This window comes from Anomaloglossus baeobatrachus, unplaced genomic scaffold (assembly GCF_048569485.1).
Source record: "Anomaloglossus baeobatrachus isolate aAnoBae1 unplaced genomic scaffold, aAnoBae1.hap1 Scaffold_178, whole genome shotgun sequence".
NCBI lineage: Eukaryota > Metazoa > Chordata > Amphibia > Anura > Aromobatidae > Anomaloglossus > Anomaloglossus baeobatrachus.
The window spans coordinates 189,047-216,748 of NW_027441948.1; the positions used below are offsets into that span (position 1 = coordinate 189,047).

At 45.3% G+C, this 27,702-nt stretch overlaps 2 pseudogenes; one reads left to right on the forward strand and one right to left on the reverse strand.

Annotated features, from left to right (window-relative positions):
- Positions 1-767: 767 nt before the first annotated feature.
- Positions 768-974, reverse strand: LOC142260770 (U2 spliceosomal RNA; annotated as a pseudogene).
- Positions 975-14,376: 13,402 nt separating this feature from the next.
- LOC142260767 (U2 spliceosomal RNA) lies at positions 14,377-14,583 on the forward strand (annotated as a pseudogene).
- The last annotated feature ends 13,119 nt before the right edge of the window (positions 14,584-27,702 follow it).

Consider the following 27,702-nt stretch of genomic DNA (forward strand, 5'->3'; position numbering starts at 1 on the left):
CGCCTTCGCCACCCCTATGGGTCTCTGCGAGTTCAAAAGCATGCCCTTCGAGCTGTGCAATGCGCCAGGAACCTTCCAGAGGCTGATGGAATGCTGCTTGGGACAAGATTTTAGGGTGTATAAAAAGGGAGATTAGATCCCGTGATCCCAACGTATTGTTACACCTCTATAAATCACTTGTAAGGCTACATCTGGAATATGGGAACCAGTTTTGGGCTCCACATTTTAAAAAGGACATTCAGAAGTTAGAGTCAGTTCAAAGGTGGGCAACTAGACTACTACAAGGAATGGAAGGCCTCCCATATGATGACAAGTTGAAAAAGTTATTAAGTGATTATTGGCTGCAATGGGGCTTTCTGGCTGGTGCCAGCCTCTCTTCTTAGCACACAGGAACCACAATCCCTACACCATGCTTCAATGGATTCTCTCATCCCAGCCCAGTAAAACTACATATTTTACACAGTCATAAGCAGCCAAAAGGGATCTATTCTATTCAATTGCAAATGATCTAGATAAGACTGAGAATAAGATACTGCACGGGACATAGCAGAGTTGGTCAAGTTGAGTGGAGATGAGTTTGCTATTTGGCACAGCTTTTTGCATCAATAAAGCAAGTAAAAGGTGTGAAAGATAAAAAAAAGGGTGAAAGTGTGAAAAGTGAATTGGCCAAATTGAGGTGCATATAAAGTTTTTGCTTTCTTTCAATTCACTAATGGGGCTCATTTGAATCAGGTGAATTGAGTTCTGCTTTTGGAAACTGGGTTAAGAAGGGGTGCACCGGTCCTGGAGGTACTGCAATACCAGGTCAATGCGTGGAGTGGACAGAGCAAGATTTTTTCCATCTCCTTGTTCTAAAAATCCATTTAATATATGGTCCCCAGAGAGGGGACGTATCAGATATTAAACTGATAAGAACAGATTTAATTTTTTTTTTTTTCTGTTTATCAGTAGGACTTCAAAATAACAAAGGTGATCGCCTCCCGTTGCCTGGGAACCGTCCAGGCACAAGAGGGCTATGTGTCACCAGAAGGCGCACACACTTCCTCAAGGCCGGCAGACGTGCAATCCCAGGCACCTTCCAGTACCGACCAAGGTAGCGTCCTCCGAAACTACACTTGATCTTAGCCAAAAGGCCGAGAAGCTATAACCCGAATTGGTTACGGCCTTGAGTGGCACCCTGGCCTATACCGGACACATCTTAGGGAGAGGGAGACAAACCCACGCCTACAGAAGACATTTTGTCACCCAAGCCAACCCTTGAAAAGGCTGTTTTGCAGAGCAAAAACAAGAAGAATGGTGCTTTTTGCAGCCGCCGCCCACTGCAATGAATCTGAATAACTCCTCCTTTTGGACACAAGCACCTCCCCTCCCCCTTGCAGTCTTTCCAATTCATGATACAAAAAGACGGACGGACAGGACAGGACAGGACAGGCTGCCTGACTTTCCGTCACTGCCACCCTTTGCCATCCTTGCCCGTAGAAAGCCCTTTCATCATCCCCAAACCCTAATCTTTTCCCTTCCCTTCCCAGATGCGTCTCACTCCCTTTCATTAGGAAGTGAGCGCAGCCTTTTCTCCGTTCTGCACATGCGCGACGTTAAACACAAATGCGCAGGCGTGCGTTCCATTACCCTCACTGCATTCCACTCCCATACAGGAAGTGGGCGCAGCTATTACTACGGTCGCACATAAAAGAACCCACGGCCACCACTGCACATAGCTGACTCCACCACAGGACACCCACTTCTACACCAACGCAGGTAAGACAGGATCGGCACCTCTATGCTCCCGTTACAATCAGGCTCAGTCACCATGTGATAACGCTCTCAACTCTTTAGTTGCAGGCTCCCCTTGCTTCACCTCCACTGGCTGTGCTGCCATTTCCTCTCCCACCTGGAAGGTATACTTTATTCCACTATTTTCCTGTTTCTCTCTTCCCCCTTTTCCCATAACCTACTTTTATCTGCATTTGTGGGGTATCTATATGCTATTTACATCATAGTTTTATTCATTAATATGGAAGGGAAGAGTGCCCATGAGAGTGTTGAACTGCGGAGAGCAAGAGATTAAGCTGCTCCGATTTGCCACCATTGATAAGCTGTTCTCAGTAGATACACATGCTATCCAAACAGCAGCATCCACCATTGCTTCAGCCCACCCATTCAGTGACAGCTCACCAAGTCAGCCAGAGGAGTGGTGTAAGGAATTACACGTAGGCACTGACTCCACACCTTCACATCACAAGAAGGGGGTCTACAGGCTAGTGCAAGAATACGAGCAAGTCTTCAGCAAACATCCGCTAGACTTTTGAAGAATAAAAGGGGTCAAACACTACATCCCCACAAGTGCACACCCACCCATCAAAGAGAGATATAAGCCAAAACTACCTGCACATTACCAGTGTACCAAGGACATGTTGAGCAACATGAAGGAGGCTGGGGTTATCCGTGACAGTTGTAGCCTCTGGGCAGCTCCGTTGGTCCTGTTAAAGAAGAAGGACAGCACCACTCCCCTGTATTGAGGAATAGCTAGCTGCATTGAGAACTGCAAATTATTTTTCTACCCTTGATCTCACTAGTCGCTATTGGCAAGTGTCCGTTGCTGAGGCAGACCGGGAGAAGACCGCCTTTGCCACCCCGATGGGTCTCTGCGAGTTCAAAAGCATGCCCTTCGAGCTGTGCAATTTGCCAGGAACCTTCCAGAGGCTGATGGAATGCTGCTTGGGACACCGAAACTTTGAAACGGTACTGCTATACCTTTATGATGTTATTGTTTATTCTAAAGCAAACAAGATTTTAGGGTGTATAAAAAGGGAGATTAGATCCGGTGATCCCAACGTATTGTTACCCCTCTATAAATGACTTGTAAGGCCACATCTGGAATATGGGGTAAAGTCCTGAGCAGGTTGATAACCATTGGTTTGAGCATGGTAGGGTGTAGTGCGCATCTTCCTGCATCGGTAAAAGCTGCAGAAGTCCTTGAAGATTTCCGCTTCAAAGGCTGTGCCTTGATCTGTGAGGACTCTCTCTGAGTAGCCATGAGGTCTGCATAAGTGTGCTTGGAAGACCTTCGCTGCAGTATGGGCCATTAGATCTTTGACTTGTACCACAACCATAAATCTCGAGTAGTTGTCTACCATCGTAAGTGCATACGTGAGCTCGCCTCGATATTCTGCAACAAAACTCCCTTTTTCGATTTCAGTTTCAGCAAACACTCCTCTTCCTGTAGAAAATATTTATCATTACCTAAGACAGTCATTCTAATGCATGACAATATTAAGGCAATTTAGTTAAAACTTGTTTTAACTCACCTTTAAGGGGATTGATGTATTTCATGGTCAATCCAGGTTTGTCAGTGATGGCACTGACATAATGTATGGCGTCTTTTTCGGGCGTTATCCTTTGCCTTTTCATTGTGAAAATCCAGTTGCCTATATCAAAGCAAATTCTACTACTTGTAAAGTATGCAGAAAATGAAATGTAGAACATATAACATCAACTGCTTAGGAACGCATCATAGGTTAGTACTTAAAAGGATATTGTCATGTTCTAGTCATAATGCAAGCTGGACATTTTTCATGTTACCCTGTAATCGCCGGCCTGTTCTAATGCTCACAAGCCAAGATATAGGCTCAGCTGCTAAGGCTTCCCTCTGCCTTCTGAATGAAACTTGAATATGTCTGGGTCACTGTGTATATAGCAGGTGCTCAGAAAAAATAAGAGTCAATTCAATAGAAATAGCTCTGGCACACTATAGTGATCAATAACGTAAGAAAAGAACTCTTGGAATGCTGAAAATTCTTTATTTGTGCAAAAGGATAATTCATCCAACGTTTCGACCTTGTTTTTAGGTCTTTATCAAGGATAAAGTTATCTAAGATCATAAAGGGTTACAAAACCATATAAACACGTAATTAGTACATAGTACAACATAACAGTACAATATATTGCTACTTGAGAGTACAATGGGTCAAATGACCATGATGCACATACAAAAAATTTTTCCAAAGCCATAGTGAAAACATTTGTACTGAGGAAAGAAAATTTCCACATGACCTATCTGGAGAAACATTCTGGATCAAACAACCAAAAATAGTCAAGCAGGTAAATACACACCTATATGGATAACAGGATGATATGTGTTCAATTGTATAGCGTCATTGCCATTAAGGTACAAATGGAAAACTTGCAATCCTATATAGTGAAGGAAATGAACACATATCATATCAAAGAACACAGGAACATGGGTGTGAGAAAAACCTCAATGTTTATACTTTGTTCTTTATAATGGTGTGAACATGTATATGTCTCAGTACCTTATGCACTTGAGAATTCTAGTGAGTAGATCATGAAAGCCTATTTCAGAACTGGAATCGGTAAATAATTGTAGGTGGAATCTAAATGAAAAGATGGTACAAGTGTTATCATGACACGTGGGCTATAACACAATGGACCGTGTGACAAAGAAGAAAGGAGAGAAAGAAGAGGAAGAAAATGCAACTACCTGTAACATTACGTGATAGTCACTGGTAAGTATCACTTGACAATTCAAGTGAAAAAGGATTCCTTTATTAAAGGGTTCTCAGTCGCCTCAGGATCATGAAATACTAGGGTAAATGATATGAGAATGGGTAAGAAGCACCACTAAAGGAAATATGAGATGCAGGACATATATCTATAAACCCCTGAACTACATGATAGAAATAAAAAGAAGAAAAAAGAAAAAAAAGAAGAAAGAAGAAGAACACATAGAATGCGGAAAGAGAATGGGTACAACTACCTGAGTTACTGCAGGGAGGCCCCTGGTTGGTATTGTGAGGGTTAGTGGAATTCCTTCACTGAAGGGTTCTCAGTTGCCTCAGGTTCGTGAAAAATGCTATAGACAAATAATGCCCGGAGAAAAGGGGTTCATATACAGCGAATAATGGTAATACAAGGTACATGTGTCACATGTAATAGTATATATATATATATTGTACTAAGCTCTACACCAGAAATAGAAAGTAGTCCCTCTGCCTTCTGTCTAGGTGCCCTGAGTTATGTCCTGTAAACTGTCACAGGGACCCAGACACACATGTGTAGTAGGGGAATATCCCTGCTGAGATGCCAGTGCTAGAGCACTCGTTTGCTGTGGAGTTGAACGCTATGTGAGCAGTTCTTACCTTCAATGAGCAGAAGTCTCTTTTTTCAGATTTCAATATCTCTGTGGGTATCTGGCAGAAATATGGAATAGTCTTTATTGCTAAGACCCTGTACACCACTCCCACTAAAGGGGGCTTTACACGCTGCGACATCGCTAATGCGGAGTCGTTGGGGTCACGGAATTTGTGACGCACATCCGGCCGCATTAGCGATGTTGCTGCGTGTGACACCGATGAGCGATTTTGCATCGCTGCAAAAACGTGCAAAATCGCTCATCGGTGACATGGGTCTCCATTCTCGATTATCGTTACTGCAGCAGTAACGATGTAGTTCGTCGCTCCTGCGGCAGCACACATCGCTCCGTGTGACACCGCAGAAACGAGGAACCTCTCCTTACCTGCCTCCCAGCCGCTATGAGGAAGGAAGGAGGTGGGCGGGATGTTCCGGCCACTCATCTCCGCCCCTCCGCTGCTATTGGGCGGTCGCTCAGTGACGTCGCTGTGACGCCGCACGGACCGCCCCCTTAGAAAGGAGGCGGTTCGCCGGTCACAGCGACGTCGCCGGGCAGGTAAGTATGTGTGACGGGTCTGGTCGGTGTTGTGCAGCATGGGCAGCGATTTGCCCGTGTCGCGCAACAGATGGGGGCGGGTATCCACACTAGCGATATCGGGACCGATATCGCAGTGTGTAAAGTAGCCTTTAATAAACTGTGTAAAGGATTTTAAGTAAAAATCCACAATAAACCAGCGCTAGATGGGTTTTTATAATTTTATTAATAGACCACAAATAAAAAATTTTTTGCTATCCTTGTTTCAAGACAGAGTATTTGATAATATACAATACACTGATTATTACTAAAACCAAGGACCACATAAAACAAGGACCACATAAAATAAAAAATGAAAGTAATGAGAATAAAATTCTTTTGTATAACCAATTAACTTCGAGGTGATACAATATTCACATTGATTTAGTTTTACCAGTCTAATGTAATGCCCCGGCCGGTGGCATATATTTTGTTTGGTTAATAATTTAGACTTATACAATGAAAGATGTACTATACCACCCCTGGCTAACTTACAAGTTTTAAGTTGTACAATATAAGTTTGCGACGTTATATTCATATATAGGAAGGCAAACAATATTGGCAATTTAGTGGCACCCACCATACGTAATCTTACAGCACCTAATAAGGGAGGATTATTTGGCCTGAAAGGTTTTTTTCCATGCAAAAGCTGTATAGTATGTAAGAATACAAAAAATATTTCACGGAAATCCTTCTTACAGGGGCAGTCAGAAGTCATGATTAGAGAATTTATTACATGTCAATCAAAGGGAGTAGTATATTGCATTCAATGTCCCTGTCAGAAAAAATACATTGGGAGAACTATTAGACCCCTACGGAAAAGGGTGGGTGAGCACATTAGAAGTGTTAAAAATAAATGTACTAAGCACCCCCTATCCAGACATTATGTGTTAAAACATGGAGGGTCCTTTAAAGGATCCCAAGTATGGGGCGTACAAAAAATAACTAAGGATTGGAGAGGTGGCGATTTCATTAAAAAAATGTCACGAGCAGAAAGCCAATGGATTTTTGAATTGAACACCTTGAAACCATATGGACTCAATAATGATATAGAACTGTTTGCTTTTAATTAATTTATATTTTTATAGGTAGAGGAGTAATAGGTACTGATAATAATACGGAGAGAAGGAAAAAAAAAAAAAAAAAAAAAAAAAGCGATTGTCATGGAGATATATGTGTATATATGCATAATATATATTAAAATTGGTATCATATCATAGTATCATAGTATCATAGTTTTTAAGGTTGAAGGGAGACTCTAAGTCCATCTAGTTCAACCCGTAGCCTAACATGTTGATCCAGAGGAAGGCAAAAAAAACCCAATGTGGCAAACAAGTTCCAATGGGGAAAAATTTCCTTCCTGACTCCACATCCGGCAATCAGACTAGTTCCCTGGATCAATACCCTGTCATAAAATCTAATATACATAACTGGTAATATTAAATTTTTCAAGAAAGGCGTCCAGGCTCTGCTTAAATGTTAGTAGTGAATCACTCATTACAACATCATGCGGCAGAGAGTTCCATAGTCTCACTGCTCGTACAGTAAAGAATCCTCGTCTGTGATTATGATTAAACCTTCTTTCCTCAAGACGTAGCGGATGCCCCCGTGTTCCAGTCGCAGGCCTAGGTGTAAAAAGATCTTTGGAAAGGTCTCTGTATTGTCCCCTCATATATTTATACATTGTGATTAGATCCCCCCTAAGCCTTCGTTTTTCCAAACTAAATAACCCCAAGTTTAATAACCTGTCTTGGTATTGCAGCCCACCCATTCCTCTAATAATCTTGGTCGCTCTTCTCTGCACCCTCTCCAGTTCAGCTATATCCTTCTTATATATCGGTGACCAGAATTGTACACAGTATTCTAAGTGCGGTCGCACTAGTGACTTGTACAGAGGTAGAACTATATTTTTTTCATGAACACTTATACCTCTTTTAATACATCCCATTATTTTATTAGCCCTGGCAGCAGCTGCCTGACACTGTCCACTAAAGTGAAGTTTACCATCCACCCATACACCCAAGTCTTTTTCTGTGTCTGTTTTACCCAGTGCTCTACAATTAAGTACATAATTATAAATTTTATTTCCTCTACCCAAGTGCATGACCTTACATTTATCTACATTAAACTTCAATTGCCACTTCTCAGCCCAATCCTCCAATTTACATAAATCTCCCTGTAATATAAAATTATCCTCCTCTGTATTGATTACCCTGCAGAGTTTAGTATCATCTGCAAATATTGAAATTCTACTCCGCATGCCCCCAACAAGGTCATTTATAAATATGTTGAAAAGAAGCGGGCCCAATACTGGTGCTTCACTTGCCCAAGGTTGATGTAGATATAAGGGGCTTTTCATATTATAGCAAATTTATATTACACCTTTATGATGTCCTTTTGTTAAATTTATTGTTGAAAAAAAGCATATGCATATATACACATTGTCTTCCCAGTATATGATGATACAAGCAAGGCTATATATAGGTCTTTTTAGAAAAACCTTTAGAAAAACCTTTGCACATAATTATATTATATGGCTATTATGAACGGTCTTTCACAAATTGATATATGTAGTGGTCATTGAATGTTGGTTGAATTTAAACATTGTTTAATTTTATGCAAATTATAACCAATTAAATATATGCATAAATAGTGCTCTAGGCAACAGCTGAGTTATCCTTGAGGAAGGGGGCCGCTACACGCCCCCGAAACGCGTGTCGGATCAGGACTCTGTTTTTGCCTACCTCACCTGTGCGGTGATAACCTGCCAAGTAATCTCTCCCTCGTGTGGAATCAACCGGCTTCCACTGGACACGGTACGGATTGCCTGCTGGAGAGGTTGAGAGGTTACCGCTGACATTTCCTTTGTCTGCAACCAGGATACATTGGTACCTCCAGCGGTTCTGCATTGCTCGTTTGGAAGCAGATCGGAGCCTTGTGTGGTGCTAACCTGCCAAGCAACTTCCTCCTGTGTGGAATCAGTCAGCTGACACTGGATACGGTCTGGACTGCCCGCTGGAGAGGCTGAGTAGTTACCGCTGATCTTATTGTTGTCCGCAGCCAACATCTTGGTGCTTTCAGTGGCTTCGTACTGCTTGATTTCGAAAGTACATTTGGGAGAATACGGGACCGGCTGGTTTGTGGCCTTGTGAAGTGTTATAAAGGCTCTGTAAAGAGGGATGTCGGTAACCATACATCTCCCCCAGAGCCAGCACTAGTCGCGGCCACTGGCCTCAAAACGTCCGCTCTGGAAGTATAACAGGTCAATCCTGTACATAGCGGTTCCAGCCTAATCAACGGAGAAATCCGGGGTGTTTTTTGCGGTCAAGTTGTTGTGAGGTTTATTCCCCCAGGCCCTGGGGGCGAATATAACGTCGCAAACTTATATTGTACAACTTAAAACTTGTAAGTTAGCCAGGGGTGGTATAGTACATCTTTCATTGTATAAGTCTAAATTATTAACCAAACAAAATATATGCCACCGGCCGGGGCATTACATTAGACTGGTAAAACTAAATCAATGTGAATATTGTATCACCTCGAAGTTAATTGGTTATACAAAAGAATTTTATTCTCATTACTTTCATTTTTTATTTTATGTGGTCCTTGTTTTATGTGGTCCTTGGTTTTAGTAATAATCAGTGTATTGTATATTATCAAATACTCTGTCTTGAAACAAGGATAGCAAAAAATTTTTTATTTGTGGTCTATTAATAAAATTATAAAAACCCATCTAGCGCTGGTTTATTGTGGATTTTTACTTAAAATCCTTTACACAGTTTATTAAAGGCTACTTTACACACTGCGATATCGGTCCCGATATCGCTAGTGTGGATACCCGCCCCCATCTGTTGCACGACACGGGCAAATCGCTGCCCATGCTGCACAACACCGACCAGACCCGTCACACATACTTACCTGCCCGGCGACGTCGCTGTGACCGGCGAACCGCCTCCTTTCTAAGGGGGCGGTCCGTGCGGCGTCACAGCGACGTCACTGAGCGACCGCCCAATAGCAGCGGAGGGGCGGAGATGAGTGGCCGGAACATCCCGCCCACCTCCTTCCTTCCTCATAGCGGCTGGGAGGCAGGTAAGGAGAGGTTCCTCGTTTCTGCGGTGTCACACGGAGCGATGTGTGCTGCCGCAGGAGCGACGAACTACATCGTTACTGCTGCAGTAACGATAATCGAGAATGGAGACCCATGTCACCGATGAGCGATTTTGCACGTTTTTGCAGCGATGCAAAATCGCTCATCGGTGTCACACGCAGCAACATCGCTAATGCGGCCGGATGTGCGTCACAAATTCCGTGACCCCAACGACTCCGCATTAGCGATGTCGCAGCGTGTAAAGCCCCCTTTAGTGGGAGTGGTGTACAGGGTCTTAGCAGTAAAGAGTATTCCATATTTCTGCCAGATACCCACAGAGATATTGAAATCTGAAAAAAGAGACTTCTGCTCATTGAAGGTAAGAACTGCTCACATAGCGTTCAACTCCACAGCAAACGAGTGCTCTAGCACTGGCATCTCAGCAGGGATATTCCCCTACTACACATGTGTGTCTGGGTCCCTGTGACAGTTTACAGGACATAACTCAGGGCACCTAGACAGAAGGCAGAGGGACTACTTTCTATTTCTGGTGTAGAGCTTAGTACAATATATATATATATACTATTACATGTGACACATGTACCTTGTATTACCATTATTCGCTGTATATGAACCCCTTTTCTCCGGGCATTATTTGTCTATAGCATTTTTCACGAACCTGAGGCAACTGAGAACCCTTCAGTGAAGGAATTCCACTAACCCTCACAATACCAACCAGGGGCCTCCCTGCAGTAACTCAGGTAGTTGTACCCATTCTCTTTCCGCATTCTATGTGTTCTTCTTCTTTCTTCTTTTTTTTCTTTTTTCTTCTTTTTATTTCTATCATGTAGTTCAGGGGTTTATAGATATGTGTCCTGCATCTCATATTTCCTTTAGTGGTGCTTCTTACCCATTCTCATATCATTTACCCTAGTATTTCATGATCCTGAGGCGACTGAGAACCCTTTAATAAAGGAATCCTTTTTCACTTGAATTGTCAAGTGATACTTACCAGTGACTATCACGTAATGTTACAGGTAGTTGCATTTTCTTCCTCTTCTTTCTCTCCTTTCTTCTTTGTCACACGGTCCATTGTGTTATAGCCCACGTGTCATGATAACACTTGTACCATCTTTTCATTTAGATTCCACCTACAATTATTTACCGATTCCAGTTCTGAAATAGGCTTTCATGATCTACTCACTAGAATTCTCAAGTGCATAAGGTACTGAGACATATACATGTTCACACCATTATAAAGAACAAAGTATAAACATTGAGGTTTTTCTCACACCCATGTTCCTGTGTTCTTTGATATGATATGTGTTCATTTCCTTCACTATATAGGATTGCAAGTTTTCCATTTGTACCTTAATGGCAATGACGCTATACAATTGAACACATATCATCCTGTTATCCATATAGGTGTGTATTTACCTGCTTGACTATTTTTGGTTGTTTGATCCAGAATGTTTCTCCAGATAGGTCATGTGGAAATTTTCTTTCCTCAGTACAAATGTTTTCACTATGGCTTTGGAAAAAATTTTTGTATGTGCATCATGGTCATTTGACCCATTGTACTCTCAAGTAGCAATATATTGTACTGTTATGTTGTACTATGTACTAATTACGTGTTTATATGGTTTTGTAACCCTTTATGATCTTAGATAACTTTATCCTTGATAAAGACCTAAAAACAAGGTCGAAACGTTGGATGAATTATCCTTTTGCACAAATAAAGAATTTTCAGCATTCCAAGAGTTCTTTTCTTACGTTATTGATCACTATAGTGTGCCAGAGCTATTTCTATTGAATTGACTCTTATTTTTTCTGAGCACCTGCTATATACACAGTGACCCAGACATATTCAAGTTTCATTCAGAAGGCAGAGGGAAGCCTTAGCAGCTGAGCCTATATCTTGGCTTGTGAGCATTAGAACAGGCCGGCGATTACAGGGTAACATGAAAAATGTCCAGCTTGCATTATCACTAGAACATGACAATATCCTTTTAAGTACTAACCTATGATGCGTTCCTAAGCAGTTGATGTTATATGTTCTACATTTCATTTTCTGCATACTTTACAAGTAGTAGAATTTGCTTTGATATAGGCAACTGGATTTTCACAATGAAAAGGCAAAGGATAACGCCCGAAAAAGACGCCATACATTATGTCAGTGCCATCACTGACAAACCTGGATTGACCATGAAATACATCAATCCCCTTAAAGGTGAGTTAAAACAAGTTTTAACTAAATTGCCTTAATATTGTCATGCATTAGAATGACTGTCTTAGGTAATGATAAATATTTTCTACAGGAAGAGGAGTGTTTGCTGAAACTGAAATCGAAAAAGGGAGTTTTGTTGCAGAATATCGAGGCGAGCTCACGTATGCACTTACGATGGTAGACAACTACTCGAGATTTATGGTTGTGGTACAAGTCAAAGATCTAATGGCCCATACTGCAGCGAAGGTCTTCCAAGCACACTTATGCAGACCTCATGGCTACTCAGAGAGAGTCCTCACAGATCAAGGCACAGCCTTTGAAGCGGAAATCTTCAAGGACTTCTGCAGCTTTTACCGATGCAGGAAGATGCGCACTACACCCTACCATGCTCAAACCAATGGTTATCAACCTGCTCAGGACTTTACCCCATATTCCAGATGTGGCCTTACAAGTGATTTATAGAGGGGTAACAATACGTTGGGATCACCGGATCTAATCTCCCTTTTTATACACCCTAAAATCTTGTTTGCTTTAGAATAAACAATAACATCATAAAGGTATAGCAGTACCGTTTCAAAGTTTCGGTGTCCCAAGCAGCATTCCATCAGCCTCTGGAAGGTTCCTGGCAAATTGCACAGCTCGAAGGGCATGCTTTTGAACTCGCAGAGACCCATCGGGGTGGCAAAGGCGGTCTTCTCCCGGTCTGCCTCAGCAACGGACACTTGCCAATAGCGACTAGTGAGATCAAGGGTAGAAAAATAATTTGCAGTTCTCAATGCAGCTAGCTATTCCTCAATACAGGGGAGTGGTGCTGTCCTTCTTCTTTAACAGGACCAACGGAGCTGCCCAGAGGCTACAACTGTCACGGATAACCCCAGCCTCCTTCATGTTGCTCAACATGTCCTTGGTACATTGGTAATGTGCAGGTAGTTTTGGCTTATATCTCTCTTTGATGGGTGGGTGTGCACTTGTGGGGATGTAGTGTTTGACCCCTTTTATTCTTCAAAAGTCTAGCGGATGTTTGCTGAAGACTTGCTCGTATTCTTGCACTAGCCTGTAGACCCCCTTCTTGTGATGTGAAGGTGTGGAGTCAGTGCCTACGTGTAATTCCTTACACCACTCCTCTGGCTGACTTGGTGAGCTGTCACTGAATGGGTGGGCTGAAGCAATGGTGGATGCTGCTGTTTGGATAGCATGTGTATCTACTGAGAACAGCTTATCAATGGTGGCAAATCGGAGCAGCTTAATCTCTTGCTCTCCGCAGTTCAACACTCTCATGGGCACTCTTCCCTTCCTTATTAATGAATAAAACTATGATGTAAATAGCATATAGATACCCCACAAATGCAGATAAAAGTAGGTTATGGGAAAAGGGGGAAGAGAGAAACAGGAAAATAGTGGAATAAAGTATACCTTCCAGGTGGGAGAGGAAATGGCAGCACAGCCAGTGGAGGTGAAGCAAGGGGAGCCTGCAACTAAAGAGTTGAGAGCGTTATCACATGGTGACTGAGCCTGATTGTAACGGGAGCATAGAGGTGCCGATCCTGTCTTACCTGCGTTGGTGTAGAAGTGGGTGTCCTGTGGTGGAGTCAGCTATGTGCAGTGGTGGCCGTGGGTTCTTTTATGTGCGACCGTAGTAATAGCTGCGCCCACTTCCTGTATGGGAGTGGAATGCAGTGAGGGTAATGGAACGCACGCCTGCGCATTTGTGTTTAACGTCGCGCATGTGCAGAACGGAGAAAAGGCTGCGCTCACTTCCTAATGAAAGGGAGTGAGACGCATCTGGGAAGGGAAGGGAAAAGATTAGGGTTTGGGGATGATGAAAGGGCTTTCTACGGGCAAGGATGGCAAAGGGTGGCAGTGACGGAAAGTCAGGCAGCCTGTCCTGTCCTGTCCTGTCTGTCTGTCTTTTTGTATCATGAATTGGAAAGACTGCAAGGGGGAGGGGAGGTGCTTGTGTCCAAAAGGAGGAGTTATTCAGATTCATTGCAGTGGGCGGCGGCTGCAAAAAGCACCATTCTTCTTGTTTTTGCTCTGCAAAACAGCCTTTTCAAGGGTTGGCTTGGGTGACAAAATGTCTTCTGTAGGCGTGGGTTTGTCTCCCTCTCCCTAAGATGTGTCCGGTATAGGCCAGGGTGCCACTCAAGGCCGTAACCAATTCGGGTTATAGCTTCTCGGCCTTTTGGCTAAGATCAAGTGTAGTTTCGGAGGACGCTACCTTGGTTGGTACTGGAAGGTGCCTGGGATTGCACGTCTGCCGGCCTTGAGGAAGTGTGTGCGCCTTCTGGTGACACATAGCCCTCTTGTGCCTGGACGGTTCCCAGGCAACGGGAGGCGATCACCTTTGTTATTTTGAAGTCCTACTGATAAACAGAAAAAAAAAAAAATTAAATCTGTTCTTATCAGTTTAATATCTGATACGTCCCCTCTCTGGGGACCATATATTAAATGGATTTTTAGAACAAGGAGATGGAAAAAATCTTGCTCTGTCCACTGCACGCATTGACCTGGTATTGCAGTACCTCCAGGACCGGTGCACCCCTTCTTAACCCAGTTTCCAAAAGCAGAACTCAATTCACCTGATTCAAATGAGCCCCATTAGTGAATTGAAAGAAAGCAAAAACTTTATATGCACCTCAATTTGGCCAATTCACTTTTCACACTTTCACCCTTTTTTTTATCTTTCACACCTTTTACTTGCTTTATTGATGCAAAAAGCTGTGCCAAATAGCAAACTCATCTCCACTCAACTTGACCAACTCTGCTATGTCCCGTGCAGTATCTTATTCTCAGTCTTATCTAGATCATTTGCAATTGAATAGAATAGATCCCTTTTAACTGCTTATGACTGTGTAAAATATGTAGTTTTACTGGGCTGGGATGAGAGAATCCATTGAAGCATGCTGTAGGGATTGTGGTTCCTGTGTGCTAAGAAGAGAGGCTGGCACCAGCCAGAAAGCCCCATTGCAGCCAATAATCACTTAATAACTTTTTCAACTTGTCATCATATGGGAGGCCTTCCATTCCTTGTAGTAGTCTAGTTGCCCACCTTTTAACTGACTCTAACTTCTGAATGTCCTTATTAAAATGTGGAGCCCAAAACTGGTTCCCATATTCCAGATGTAGCCTTACAAGTGATTTATAGAGGTGTAACAATACGTTGGGATCACGGGATCTAATCTCCCTTTTTATACACCCTAAAATCTTGTCCCAAGCAGCATTCCATCAGCCTCTGGAAGGTTCCTGGCGCATTGCACAGCTCGAAGGGCATGCTTTTGAACTCGCAGAGACCCATAGGGGTGGCGAAGGCGGTCTTCTCCCGGTCTGCCTCAGCAACGGACACTTGCCAATAGTGACTAGTGAGATTAAGGGTAGAAAAATAATTTGCAGTTCTCAATGCAGCTAGCGATTCCTCTATACGGGGAGTGGTGCCGTCCTTCTTTTTTAACAGGATCAACAGAGCTGCCCAAAGGCTACAACTGTCACGGATAACCCCAGCCGCCTTCATGTTGCTCAACATGTCCTTGGTACACTGGCAATGTGAAGGTGGTATTGGCTTATAGCTCTCTTTGATGGGTGGGTGTGCACCTGTGGGGATGTGGTGTTGGACCCCTTTTATTCCCCCAAAATCTAGCGGGCTTCCCACCGGTAACCCGCTCCCCAGCTTGGATGGATGCTGAGGGAGCCCCTTTTGCCCGCAGGCTCTGGCCCTGGGAACTGTAGCCTTGGCGGTGACTGTGCTTCCCTCTACGGTGTGAGCTGTTGCCTTCAATCGGGTCTTGACTGCTGGGAAACCCTGGAGGTTCCTGTCGCTAACGGATTTGACCGGTTTTACGGCGACTCCTAGCCTGGTCGGGGTCCGTAGGCCCTGCCGGATGGTGCTGGCTTCTCTTCACTCCCCGATCTGGTACCGGCGGGCCACCGCCCATCCCCGGTCCGTACGGTTCACTCCAATCAGCCTCTCCTGCAGAAGGTCACCACCATCTGCCAACCTTGCTGAGTGCCCGGGCCACACACCCGGACACGGTCAGTCTCCTTTCCTCTTCACTTCTCTAACTCCAAAACTGATCTCTAATCTGACTCCTTTTCCCGCCTCCAGGACTGTGAACTCCTCGGTGGGTGGGATCAACCGCCTGGCCCACCCCCTGGTGTGGACATCAGCCCCTGGAGGAAGGCAACTAGGATTTGTGTTTAGCTTCGGTGTGCCTAGCCGGAGTGTAGAGTGTGTTGGTGTAGTACCTGTGACGACCTGGCTTGTCCAGGGCGCCACATTCCCCTATAGTAAAATGCAGACCGTCCGCGGGCTGCCCGTCCATCAGCGGTTTTATTTTCACAACTCATAGTATCATAGTTTTTAAGGTTGAAGGGAGACTCTAAGTCCATCTAGTTCAACCCGTAGCCTAACATGTTGATCCAGAGGAAGGCAAAAAACCCCAATGTGGCAAACAAGTTCCAATGGGGAAAAAATTTCCTTCCTGACTCCACATCCGGCAATCAGACTAGTTCCCTGGATCAATACCCTGTCATAAAATCTAATATACATAACTGGTTATATTAAATTTTTCAAGAAAGGCATCCAGGCTCTGCTTAAATGTTAGTAGTGAATCACTCATTACAACATCATGTGGCAGAGAGTTCCATAGTCTCACTGCTCGTACAGTAAAGAATCCTCGTCTGTGATTATGATTAAACCTTCTTTCCTCAAGACGTAGCGGATGCCCCCGTGTTCCAGTCGCAGGCCTAGGTGTAAATAGATCTTTGGAAAGGTCTCTGTACTGTCCCCTCATATATTTATACATTGTGATTAGATCTCCCCTAAGCCTTCGTTTTTCCAGACTAAATAACCCCAAGTTTAATAACCTGTCTTCGTATTGCAGCCCCCCCATTCCTCTAATAATCTTGGTCGCTCTTCTTTGCACCCTCTCCAGTTCAGCTATGTCCTTCTTATATATCGGTGACCAGAATTGTACACAGTATTCTAAGTGCGGTCGCACTAGTGACTTGTACAGAGGTAGAACTATATTTTTTTCATGAACACTTATACCTCTTTTAATACATCCCATTATTTTATTAGCCCTGGCAGCAGCTGCCTGACACTGTCCACTAAAGTGAAGTTTACCATCCACCCATACACCCAAGTCTTTTTCTGTGTCTGTTTTACCCAGTGTTCTACAATTAAGTACATAATCATAAATGTTATTTCCTCTACCCAAGTGCATGACCTTACATTTATCTACATTAAACTTCAATTGCCACTTCTCAGCCCAATCCTCCAATTTACATAAATCTCCCTGTAATATAAAATTATCCTCCTCTGTATTGATTACCCTGCAGAGTTTAGTATCATCTGCAAATATTGAAATTCTACTCCGCATGCCCCAACAAGGTCATTTATAAATATGTTGAAAAGAAGCGGGCCCAATACTGACCCCTGTGGTACCCCACTATGAACTGAGACCCAGTCCGAGTACGTACCATTAATAACCACCCTTTGTTTCCTATCACTGAGCCAGTTTTTAACCCAGTTACACATATTTTCCCCTATCCCCATTATTCTCATTTTATGTACCAACCTTTTGTGTGGCACCGTATCAAAAGCTTTTGAAAAGTCCATATACACAACATCCACTGCATTTCCCTGGTCCAGGCTTGAACTTACCTCTTCATAGAAGCTGATCAAATTAGTTTGACAGGATCGATCCCTCATAAACCCATGTTGATACTCTGTCATAAGGTTATTTTTCTTGAGATACTCCAGTATAGCATCTCTCAAGAAACCCTCAAGGATTTTACCAACCGTAGAGGTTAAACTTACCGGCCTATAATTTCCCGGCTCAGTTTTTGTCCCCTTTTTGAATATTGGCACCACATTTGCTATGCGCCAGTCCTGCGGTACCGACCCAGTTATTAAGGAATCTGAGAAGATTAAAAATAATGGTCTATCTATCACACAACTCAATTCCTGTAGTACTCTGGGGTGTATGCCATCCGGGCCCGGAGATTTGTCAACCTTAGTGATTTCGAGGCGGCGGCGTACTTCCTGCTGGGTTAAGCAGGTAATATTCAAGGGTGAATTTATGGCATCACTGGTCATGTCATCTGCCATGGCATTTTCTTGTATAAAAACCGTAGAAAAAAAGTCATTCAGCAGGTTGGCTTTACCCTCATCCCCTTCCACCATTTCACCAAGACTATTTTTAAGGGGGCCAACACTATCGCTTTTCAGTTTTTTACTGTTTATGTAGTTAAAGAATATTTTAGGATTATTTTTACTTTCTCTCGCAATGAGTCTCTCTGTCTCAAACTTAGCTAACTTAATTTGCTTTTTACATATTTTATTTAATTTTCTATAATTATATAATGCCTCATCACTACCTACCCTCTTTAATTCTTTTAAGGCTTTCTGTTTTTCTTTTATTGCTTCCCTTACAGCTCTATTTAGCCATAGGGGTTTCCTCCTATTTCTAGCATGTTTGTTTCCATAGGGTATATTTTGTGCACAAGCCCTATTCAGGATGCTCATAAAAGTCTCCCATTTGCTTTGTGTACTTTTATTACTTAGTACATCATCCCAGTTTATTGCACTAAGATCATCTCTCAACCGTTTAAAATTTGCTTTCCTGAAGTTTAGTGTCCTTGTAGCCCCTCTACTATACATCTTACTAAAGAATACATGAAAACTTATTATTTTGTGATCACTATTCCCCAAGTAACCCCCAACTTGTATATTTGATATGCGGTCTGGCCTATTGGTTAGTACAAGGTCTAGTAGTGCTCCCCGTCTTGTGGGGTCCTGTACCATTTGTGAAAGGTAATTATCTTTCATTGTTATCAAAAATCTATTTCCTTTGCTGGAACTGCAAGTTTCTGTTCCCCAATTTATATCAGGATAGTTAAAGTCCCCCATAATAATTACCTCTCCGAGACTCGCTGCTTTATCAATTTGCTTTATGAGGAGATTCTCTACCTCTTCCATAATATTCGGCGTCTTATAACACACCCCTATCAGTATTTTATTATTCACTCTCCCCCCCCTTATCTCCACCCATAGGGACTCTACATTCTCAGTACCCTCACATATGTTGTCACGCAGGATGGGTTTTAAGGATGATTTTACATATAGACACACACCTCCCCCTCGCTTATTTGTACGGTCATTCCTGAATAGGCTATAACCCTGTAAATTAACAGCCCAGTCATAGCTCTCATCCAGCCATGTCTCTGATATCCCCACTATATCATAATTTTCTTCCAACAATATTAATTCTAATTCCTCCACCTTATTTGTGAGGCTTCGGGCATTAGTGTACATGCACGTTACGTATGACTCTGTACCTATATTCCTGCTTACTGTATTGACTGTCCTAACCCTTCCCCCCGTACCACCCCCAATTTCATTACTTGTGCCCTGGTCACTATCTGCACTACATTCCCCTTCTATAAAGTGAATACCCTCGCCCCCCATTCCTAGTTTAAACACTCCTCCAACCTTCTAGCCATTTTCTGCCCCAGCAGAGCTGCACCCTCCCCATTAAGATGCAGCCCATCCCTAGCATAGAATCTGTAGCCAACTGAAAAGTCGGCCCAATTCTCCAGGAACCCAAAACCCTCTTTCCTACACCAATTCTTGAGCCACCTGTTAACCTCCCTGATCTCTCTTTGCCTCTCTGGTGTGGCTCGTGGCACAGGTAGTATTTCCGAAAATACCACCTTTGAGGTCCATGCTTTAAGCTTACAACCTAATTCCCTGAAATCATCTTTAAGGACCTTCCACCTACCTCTAACTTTGTCATTTGTGCCAATATGTACAATGACCGCTGGGTCCTCCCCAGCCCCTCCCAGTAATCTGTCAACCCGATCAGCGATGTGCCGAACTCGAGCGCCAGGAAGACAACACACTGTTCGGCGATCCCTGTCTTTGTGACAGATTGCCCTATCTGTCCCCCTAATAATTGAGTCCCCCACTACCAGTACCTGTCTTGCCTGCCCTGCACTCCTATTCCCCCCCTTACTGGAGCAGACACTCCTCTGGCGTTCAGAGGTCATGCCTTGCTGCAGCAATGCTACCCCTGTAATGACATCCCCCTCATCTGCCAAGTTTGCAAACCTATTGGGGTGTGTCAGTTCAGGACTAGCCTCCCTAGCACTTTTCCCTTTACCCCCCTTTCTAACTGTCACCCAGCTACCTACCTCACCGTCCTGCCGCTCCCTACTACGATCCTCCCTCACATCTGACCCAGCAAGCTGCTGCTCAGTGAGCAGCACACTCCTTTCCATATTGCTAATGCATCTCAGAGTTGCCAGCTGCTCATTTAGATCCAGTATCTGGGCTTCCAAACGTGCAACTTGCGCACATCTCGAACAACAGTATGCACCCTCGAACGGCTTTTCAAGGACTGCATACATGAGACAAGATGTACACTGGATCGCATTAGCAATAGTGGAGCACATTTTCTAATGGGGATAGCACTAAACAAATGTTAAGTAATTAAACAACTAAATACAAACAATTCTATTCACACTTACTTTTGCTCACACTTTGCTCACTCACGCTCACAATGAAGAAGACAGGCTAAAATATGCAAATTATCCTCGCAAGACTCCTTCCCTGGCTTTCAGAAGTCTTCCTTCCGGCTGTAACGGCCAAAACCCGGTTCTCCTTGAGCTCGCGGTGACTCTTCACTTATTCCAGAAGGCACTGGGAATATGCAAATTATCCTCGCAAGACTCCTTCCCTGGCTTTCAGAAGTCTTCCTTCCGGCTGTAACGGCCAAAACCCGGTTCTCCTTGAGCTCGCGGTGACTCTTCACTTATCCCAGAAGGCACTGGGAATATGCAAATTATCCTCGCAAGACTCCTTCCCTGGCTTTCAGAAGTCTTCCTTCCGGCTGTAACGGCCAAAACCCGGTTCTCCTTGAGCTCGCGGTGACTCTTCACTTATCCCAGAAGGCACTGGGAATATGCAAATTATCCTCGCAAGACTCCTTCCCTGAAAAAGAATAAAACGGTAAAACATGTAAAAGCATCATAAACATTTTACAACGGTACAGCTTCCGCTCTTCTCCCACCCAAACAACCTGGCCCTGATGCTGCCCCTAAGAAGCGGGCAGCACCCCTTGACCCCAGTCCAGCACCAAGTTGCCCGAGCGGGTTCTGTCTCTTTCAGGGGGCCCACGTCCAAGGGGACCCCTGAACCCCCGGAGGATCGCCACCGGTTACGGTAGTGGCGGGCCTAGGCCATCCCTTTCCTCCAGGCCCATCCTCCCAAATCAGCCTCTCCGGAGGCGGTAACGGTGTCAAGCCAACAAACATTTTTATTTACATTGCACTAAGTTTGTGGTTGCCCTGCAAGTTCTCGGGCTTGTCCGTAAGCAGTTCCTTACGCAATGGTTGCACAGTCCCTACGGGGACAACAGTTGCCGGCAACGGCCGGTTTAATCACGGTTCAATCAGGTAAACTTCTTTGGTTGATCATCTTTACTTATCATTTAAAACTTTCAAACTGGTACACTCAACACATAAAGCCCCCCCTTTTAAAGAGTAGTTTCCCTGTACCTAAGTGGGGGTCTACCTAGGTTGGGGCGAGTGGACCTTCGGGGTCCGGTGTCAGTGGTGACAGGCAGTGGGGCAGAGGGAACAGTCAGTTCCTCCTCCCTGCTATCATGTGGGGCAGGCGGAGGCGTAGGGGAGCTGGGTACAGGTACATCCCTGGGCACTGGCTCGCGGTTAACCGTTTCCATCATTTCTTCATCCACGGGTTGTGGGAACAGTATCACTGGAAGGATCACCGCACCGTTCTGTGTAGGCCAGTCTGCTGGAAAATCACCCATCATGGTGTGGATTACCTCTTTTTCCTTCTCCACTGGACTGGGAACTGGAGCCTCATCCGCTACTCTCAATGCTGGTGGGCACTTCTTCAGGTGGTCTCGGGAAACCGTGGCCAAAGTCCCCCCCTGGTCACGGCTGATCTGGTAGGCCTTCCCATTCTCCCATCCTGTGGGCTGGACTACATACGGGGTTTTTTCCCATTGATCATCCAGCTTGTGGGCCCTTCTTTTCCGCTTCAGCACTACATCCCCAGGTTGGAAGGAACCGGCAGGCGCCTTCTTGTTGAAGCACTGCTCCTGTTGTCCCCGACTCTGGCACAAGTTCTTTTCAACATACTCCTGGACCTGTCGGTACTGTGTCCTCCGCCGAGTGTCCCATTCAGCTGTCGACAGGAGTGCTTCTGAAGCTTCCAAGCCCATTTCCAGATCCACTGGTAGCCGGCCGGGACGAGCTCTCATCAGGTATGCTGGAGTGCATTTCGTAGAGCTGGAAGGGATGTTGTTGTACATATCGACCAGGTCAGGTAGCTTCTCCAGCCACAGGTTCCGCTCTTCCAGTGGTAACGTCTTGAGGAGGCCCAGGACCAAGTGGTTCATCTTTTCACAAATGCCATTGGTTTGGGCGTGGTAAGGCGTGGTCCGGATTTTCTTGCAGCCGTACAACTGGCAGAATTCCTGGAATACCTCTGCTTCAAAGGCCGGACCCTGGTCGGTAAGCACCCTCTCCGGGTACCAATGCGGTCAACAGAAATAAGCCTGGAAAGCCTTAGCAGCGGTGCGGCCGGTTAAGTCCTTAACTGGGACAACCACCAGGAACCTCGAGTAGTGGTCTACGATGGTCAGAGCGTAGGTGTACCCACTTCGGCTGGGGGTGAGCTTTACATGGTCAAGGGCAACCAGCTCCAGCGGTTGGTGTGTAATGATCGGGTGTAGGGGTGCCTTCTGGCTGGCCTCGTCCTTCCTTCTCAATGCGCAAGGGCCACATTCTCGGCACCAGGCCTCCACAGATTCCCGCATTCCACTCCAATAGAACCGCTCTCTTAACAACATCTCTAGCTTCTTCCACCCGAAGTGCACTGCACCATCATGGTATGCTTGCAGGACGGTGGGCACGTTAGCCTGGGGAATCACCAGCTGGCGGATCTTCTCGTGAGTCTTTGGATTAATCAGCTCGCGATACAACTTCCCCTGGTGTAGGTATAGCCGGGTCCGTTCTTGCCACAGACGTTGGGCTTCGGCAGGGGCAGCAGGGTCTATCCCAGCAGAACCCTGTTCCACTAGAGTCTTGACCAGGCGGACAGCAGGTGCCTGGTCCTGAGCTTCCTGCCAGTCCTGTCGGGGCAGCGGATCCAGGTTCACCCGTTGTTGGTAGACGTGCACCTTCTCAGTGAATGGCCGGTGAAATGCAGGCAACTCGATCTCTTCGAGGTCATCATCCTCTGGCCCCTCTTCCGACAGGTGGGGCATCCGGGAGAGTGCATTGGCATTGACGTTGGTACGGCCGGCCCGGTACTTGATGGTGAAATCGTAGTTGGCTAACCTGGTCACCCATCGCTGCTCCAACGCGCCCAGCTTGGCCGTATCTAGATGGGTCAGCAGGTTATTGTCTGTGTACGCGGTGAACTTGGCTGCTGCCAGGTAATGGCGGAACCGCTCGGTGATAGCCCACACCAGTGCCAAGAGCTCAAGCTTGAAGGAGATGTAGTTCTCAGGGTTCCTCTCAGTCGGTCGGAGTTTTCGGCTAGCATAAGCTATTACCTTTTCCCTTCTGTCTTGGACCTGGGATAGAACAGCCCCCAAGCCCACATTGCTGGCGTCGGTGTAGAGGATGAATGGGCGGCTGTAGTCAGGGTACGCTAGGATTTCCTCTCCGGTCAGGGCTGTTCTCAGCTGGCGGAAGGATTCCTCATGCTTTTCTTCCCACACCAATGGGGCTACTAGGGATCTACCACCCTTGGTCTGTCCTACGAGGAGGTCTTGCATGGGGGCAGCCATCTTTGTGTACCCCTTAATGAAGCGACGGTAATATCCCACCAGGCCCAGAAACTGCCTCACTTCCCTCACTGTGGTCGGTCTCGGCCAGTCTTGGATGGCGGTGATCTTCTCGGGGTTGGGGGCGACACCTTCCGCACCAACCACATGTCCTAGGTACTGCACTCTGGGTTTCAGCAGATGACACTTTGAGGGCTTCAACTTCATCCCATACTTGGCAAGGGACGCGAACACCTCGGCTAGGTGCTCCAGGTGGGCTTCATACGTCTGTGAGTACACAATCACATCATCCAAGTACAGCAAAACGGTCCCATAGGCAGTCTTCTCTCGGTCTTCCGGTGCCACGGCCACCTGCCAGTACCCGCTGGTGAGGTCAAGGGTGGAGAAGTAGTTAGCGGTTCTCAGCGAGGCCAGGGACTCTTTGATGCGGGGCAGAGGGTAAGCATCCTTATGCGTTATCTGGTTAATCTTCCGGTAATCCACACACATCCGCATGGTGCCATCCTTCTTCTTAACCAGCACCAACGGAGCGGCCCAGGGACTACAGCTGTCCCTAATAACCCCTGCCTCCTTCATGTTCCTCAACATGTCTTTGGCGCATTGGTAGTGCGCAGGGGGAATAGGCCTGTATCTCTCTTTAATAGGGGAGTGTGTACCGGTAGGGATGTGGTGTTGAACCCCTTTAATCTGCCCAAAATCTAGAGGGTGCTTGCTAAAAACCCGCTCATACTCCTGTACCACCCGGTATACCCCTTCCTTGTGGTGTATGGGGGTATCATCAGTGCCGACATGTAGCTCTCGATACCACTCGCCTAACTCCCCCAGGGATGAGTGGGAACCGGCAGCAGGCGGTGTGACCGGGGGAACGGCTTCATGGATCGTGTGGGGATCTAGAGTGAGCAATTTGGCAAGGGTAGCGTACCGGGTGGTGCATGAATGCACACATATTGGTTTTATAATCTTATTGTATTACTTTATATTCTTATTTCACTTGTGCATATCTCCACCATAATCCTGGCTAAGAAATATAGCTTTTTTTTGGGGTACACAGGTAGTAAGGTCTTCTTTCTATTTCTTTAGGGGTGATATAGCCTGGTGGAACTCTAGACCTCTAACATTATATATGCACCCTTTTTCTTTATGGTTCTTGGACACCTTATAACATTCTTCCATACATATATATCTTTCTCATAAATTATAAATAATTAGGCATTTTTATATATTTTATTTACATTTTCATAAATAACTTTTTACAAAGCATGGGGGACATTCTCACATACATATAATTTTCATGTACGCATTCTGAAAATTTACGCATAAACCGTACACACTCCTTTTTGTAACAATTTCTATAACTCATTCGCTGAACTCTCATCCCGGATATTCATTCTTACACCGAATTTCCTGTTATAACACAACATTCATGATTTTTATTCAATTTATTTTTATTTTTTAGGTTTATTAGTAGTGATGAGCGAGTACTAAAAAGCTCGGGTGCTCGAAGCTCGGGCCGAGCCTCCCAAGATACTCGTGTACTCGGCCCGAGCACCGAGCCCAATGTTATCCTATGGGAGACCCGAGTATTTTTGTGAAATGACCACCGGCAGCATGTAGAAACCCTAAAAATGGCACAAAAGTCTCCGAAGAGTGCTCAAATGACATGGCAACAGCATGGGGAAGACCCCTTGAAGCATTTATCACTCAAAAGTCACAGCTGTGAATAATTTTGTCCGCGTTTTACGCCATTTTTACGGACTCACCAGAAAACCTTCCAAAATGACACCAAAATGATTTTTCATAGCGGAAATGTTAAGGGCACATACCCAATAGTGAGATAGAGCTAATGTATGTTACTTTTTGAGATCAATACATGAAAGATTTTACGTAAAACATTGTGTGGCACTCCGATGTCCCTGAGAAGAGACGTACATAAAGGCCTCTGAGTCTAATGTGCCCATTTTGAGGAACTGAGTCTTTGTAGTATTTTCCTTTGCCAGGGCAGTCCAAAATTGTGAGGTTCACCAATGCCCCTGCATACAGACGTGCATGATGGCCTGTAAACCTGAAGTGCCCATTGTAAGGAAGTGGGTCTATTGTAGTATAGCCCTTAGGCAGGGCAGCCAAAAATTGGGAGGCTCCACGTTGTCCCTGGATAGAGACGTGCATGAGGGCCTCAAAACATTAAGTGTCCAGTGTCAGGAAGTGGGTGTATTATAGTATAGCCCTTAGGCAGGGCAGCCAAAAATTGGGAGGCTCCACGTTGTCCCTGGATAGAGACGTGCATGAGGGCCTGTAAACCTGAAGTGCCCATTGGAAGGAAGTGGGTCTTTTGTAGTATAGCCCTTTGGCAGGGCAGCCAAAAATTGGGAGGCTCCACGTTGTCCCTGGATAGAGACGTGCATGAGGGCCTGTAAACCTGAAGTGCCCATTGGAAGGAAGTGGGTCTTTTGTAGTATAGCCCTTTGGCAGGGCAGCCAATAATTGGGAGGCTCCACGTTGTCCCTGGATAGAGACATGCATGAGGGCCTCAAAACATTAAGTGTCCATTGTCAGGAAGTGGGTGTATTATAGTATAGCCCTTAGGCAGGGCAGCCAAAAATTGGGAGGCTCCACGTTGTCCCTGGATAGAGACGTGCATGAGGGCCTGTAAACCTGAAGTGCCCATTGGAAGGAAGTGGGTCTTTTGTAGTATAGCCCTTTGGCAGGGCAGCCAAAAATTGGGAGGCTCCACGTTGTCCCTGGATAGAGACGTGCATGAGGGCCTCAAAACATTAAGTGTCCATTGTCAGGAAGTGGGTGTATTATAGTATAGCCCTTTGGCAGGGCAGCCAAAAATTGGGAGGCTCCACGTTGTCCCTGGATAGAGACGTGCATGAGGGCCTCAAAACATTAAGTGTCCATTGTCAGGAAGTGGGTGTATTATAGTATAGCCCTTAGGCAGGGCAGCCAAAAATTGGGAGGCTCCACGTTGTCCCTGGATAGAGACGTGCATGAGGGCCTCAAAACATTAAGAGTCCATTGTCAGGAAGTGGGTCTTTTGTAGTATAGCCCTTTGGCAGGGCAGCCAAAAATTGGGAGGCTCCACGTTGTCCCTGGATAGAGACGTGCATGAGGGCCTCAAAACATTAAGTGTCCATTGTCAGGAAGTGGGTGTATTATAGTATAGCCCTTAGGCAGGGCAGCCAAAAATTGGGAGGCTCCACGTTGTCCCTGGATAGAGACGTGCATGAGGGCCTCAAAACATTAAGTGTCCATTGTCAGGAAGTGGGTCTTTTGTAGTATAGCCCTTTGGCAGGGCAGCCAAAAATTGGGAGGCTCCACGTTGTCCCTGGATAGAGACGTGCATGAGGGCCTCAAAACATTAAGTGTCCATTGTCAGGAAGTGGGTGTATTATAGTATAGCCCTTTGGCAGGGCAGCCAAAAATTGGGAGGCTCCACGTTGTCCCTGCATAGAGACGTGCATGAGGGCCTCAAAACATTGTTCCCATTGCAAAGGAGCGGGTCTCCTGTCGTTGTAATGTCCATTCTGCAAAGAATGGGCGAAAAAATTTACCACTGGGGGTATACCTGAAACAAAGGCCTAACTCTTGTAACGGTCATCATGGTGGCGCATGAGGAGAAGGAGGAGCAGTCCAGCGATTATCCAAAGTCCAGAAGTGTGTACCCATGGGTGACTGGAGGTACATGGCAAATTCCCGTTACAAACTTTAAATTCCGCTCTCATTTGCTGGTGGTGTGGTGAAGTCTGGCCCAATCCAACCCTTGTTCATCTTGATCAGAGTCAGCCTGTCAGCATTTTCAGTTGACAGGCGGGTGCGTTTATCTGTAATGATTCCACCTGCG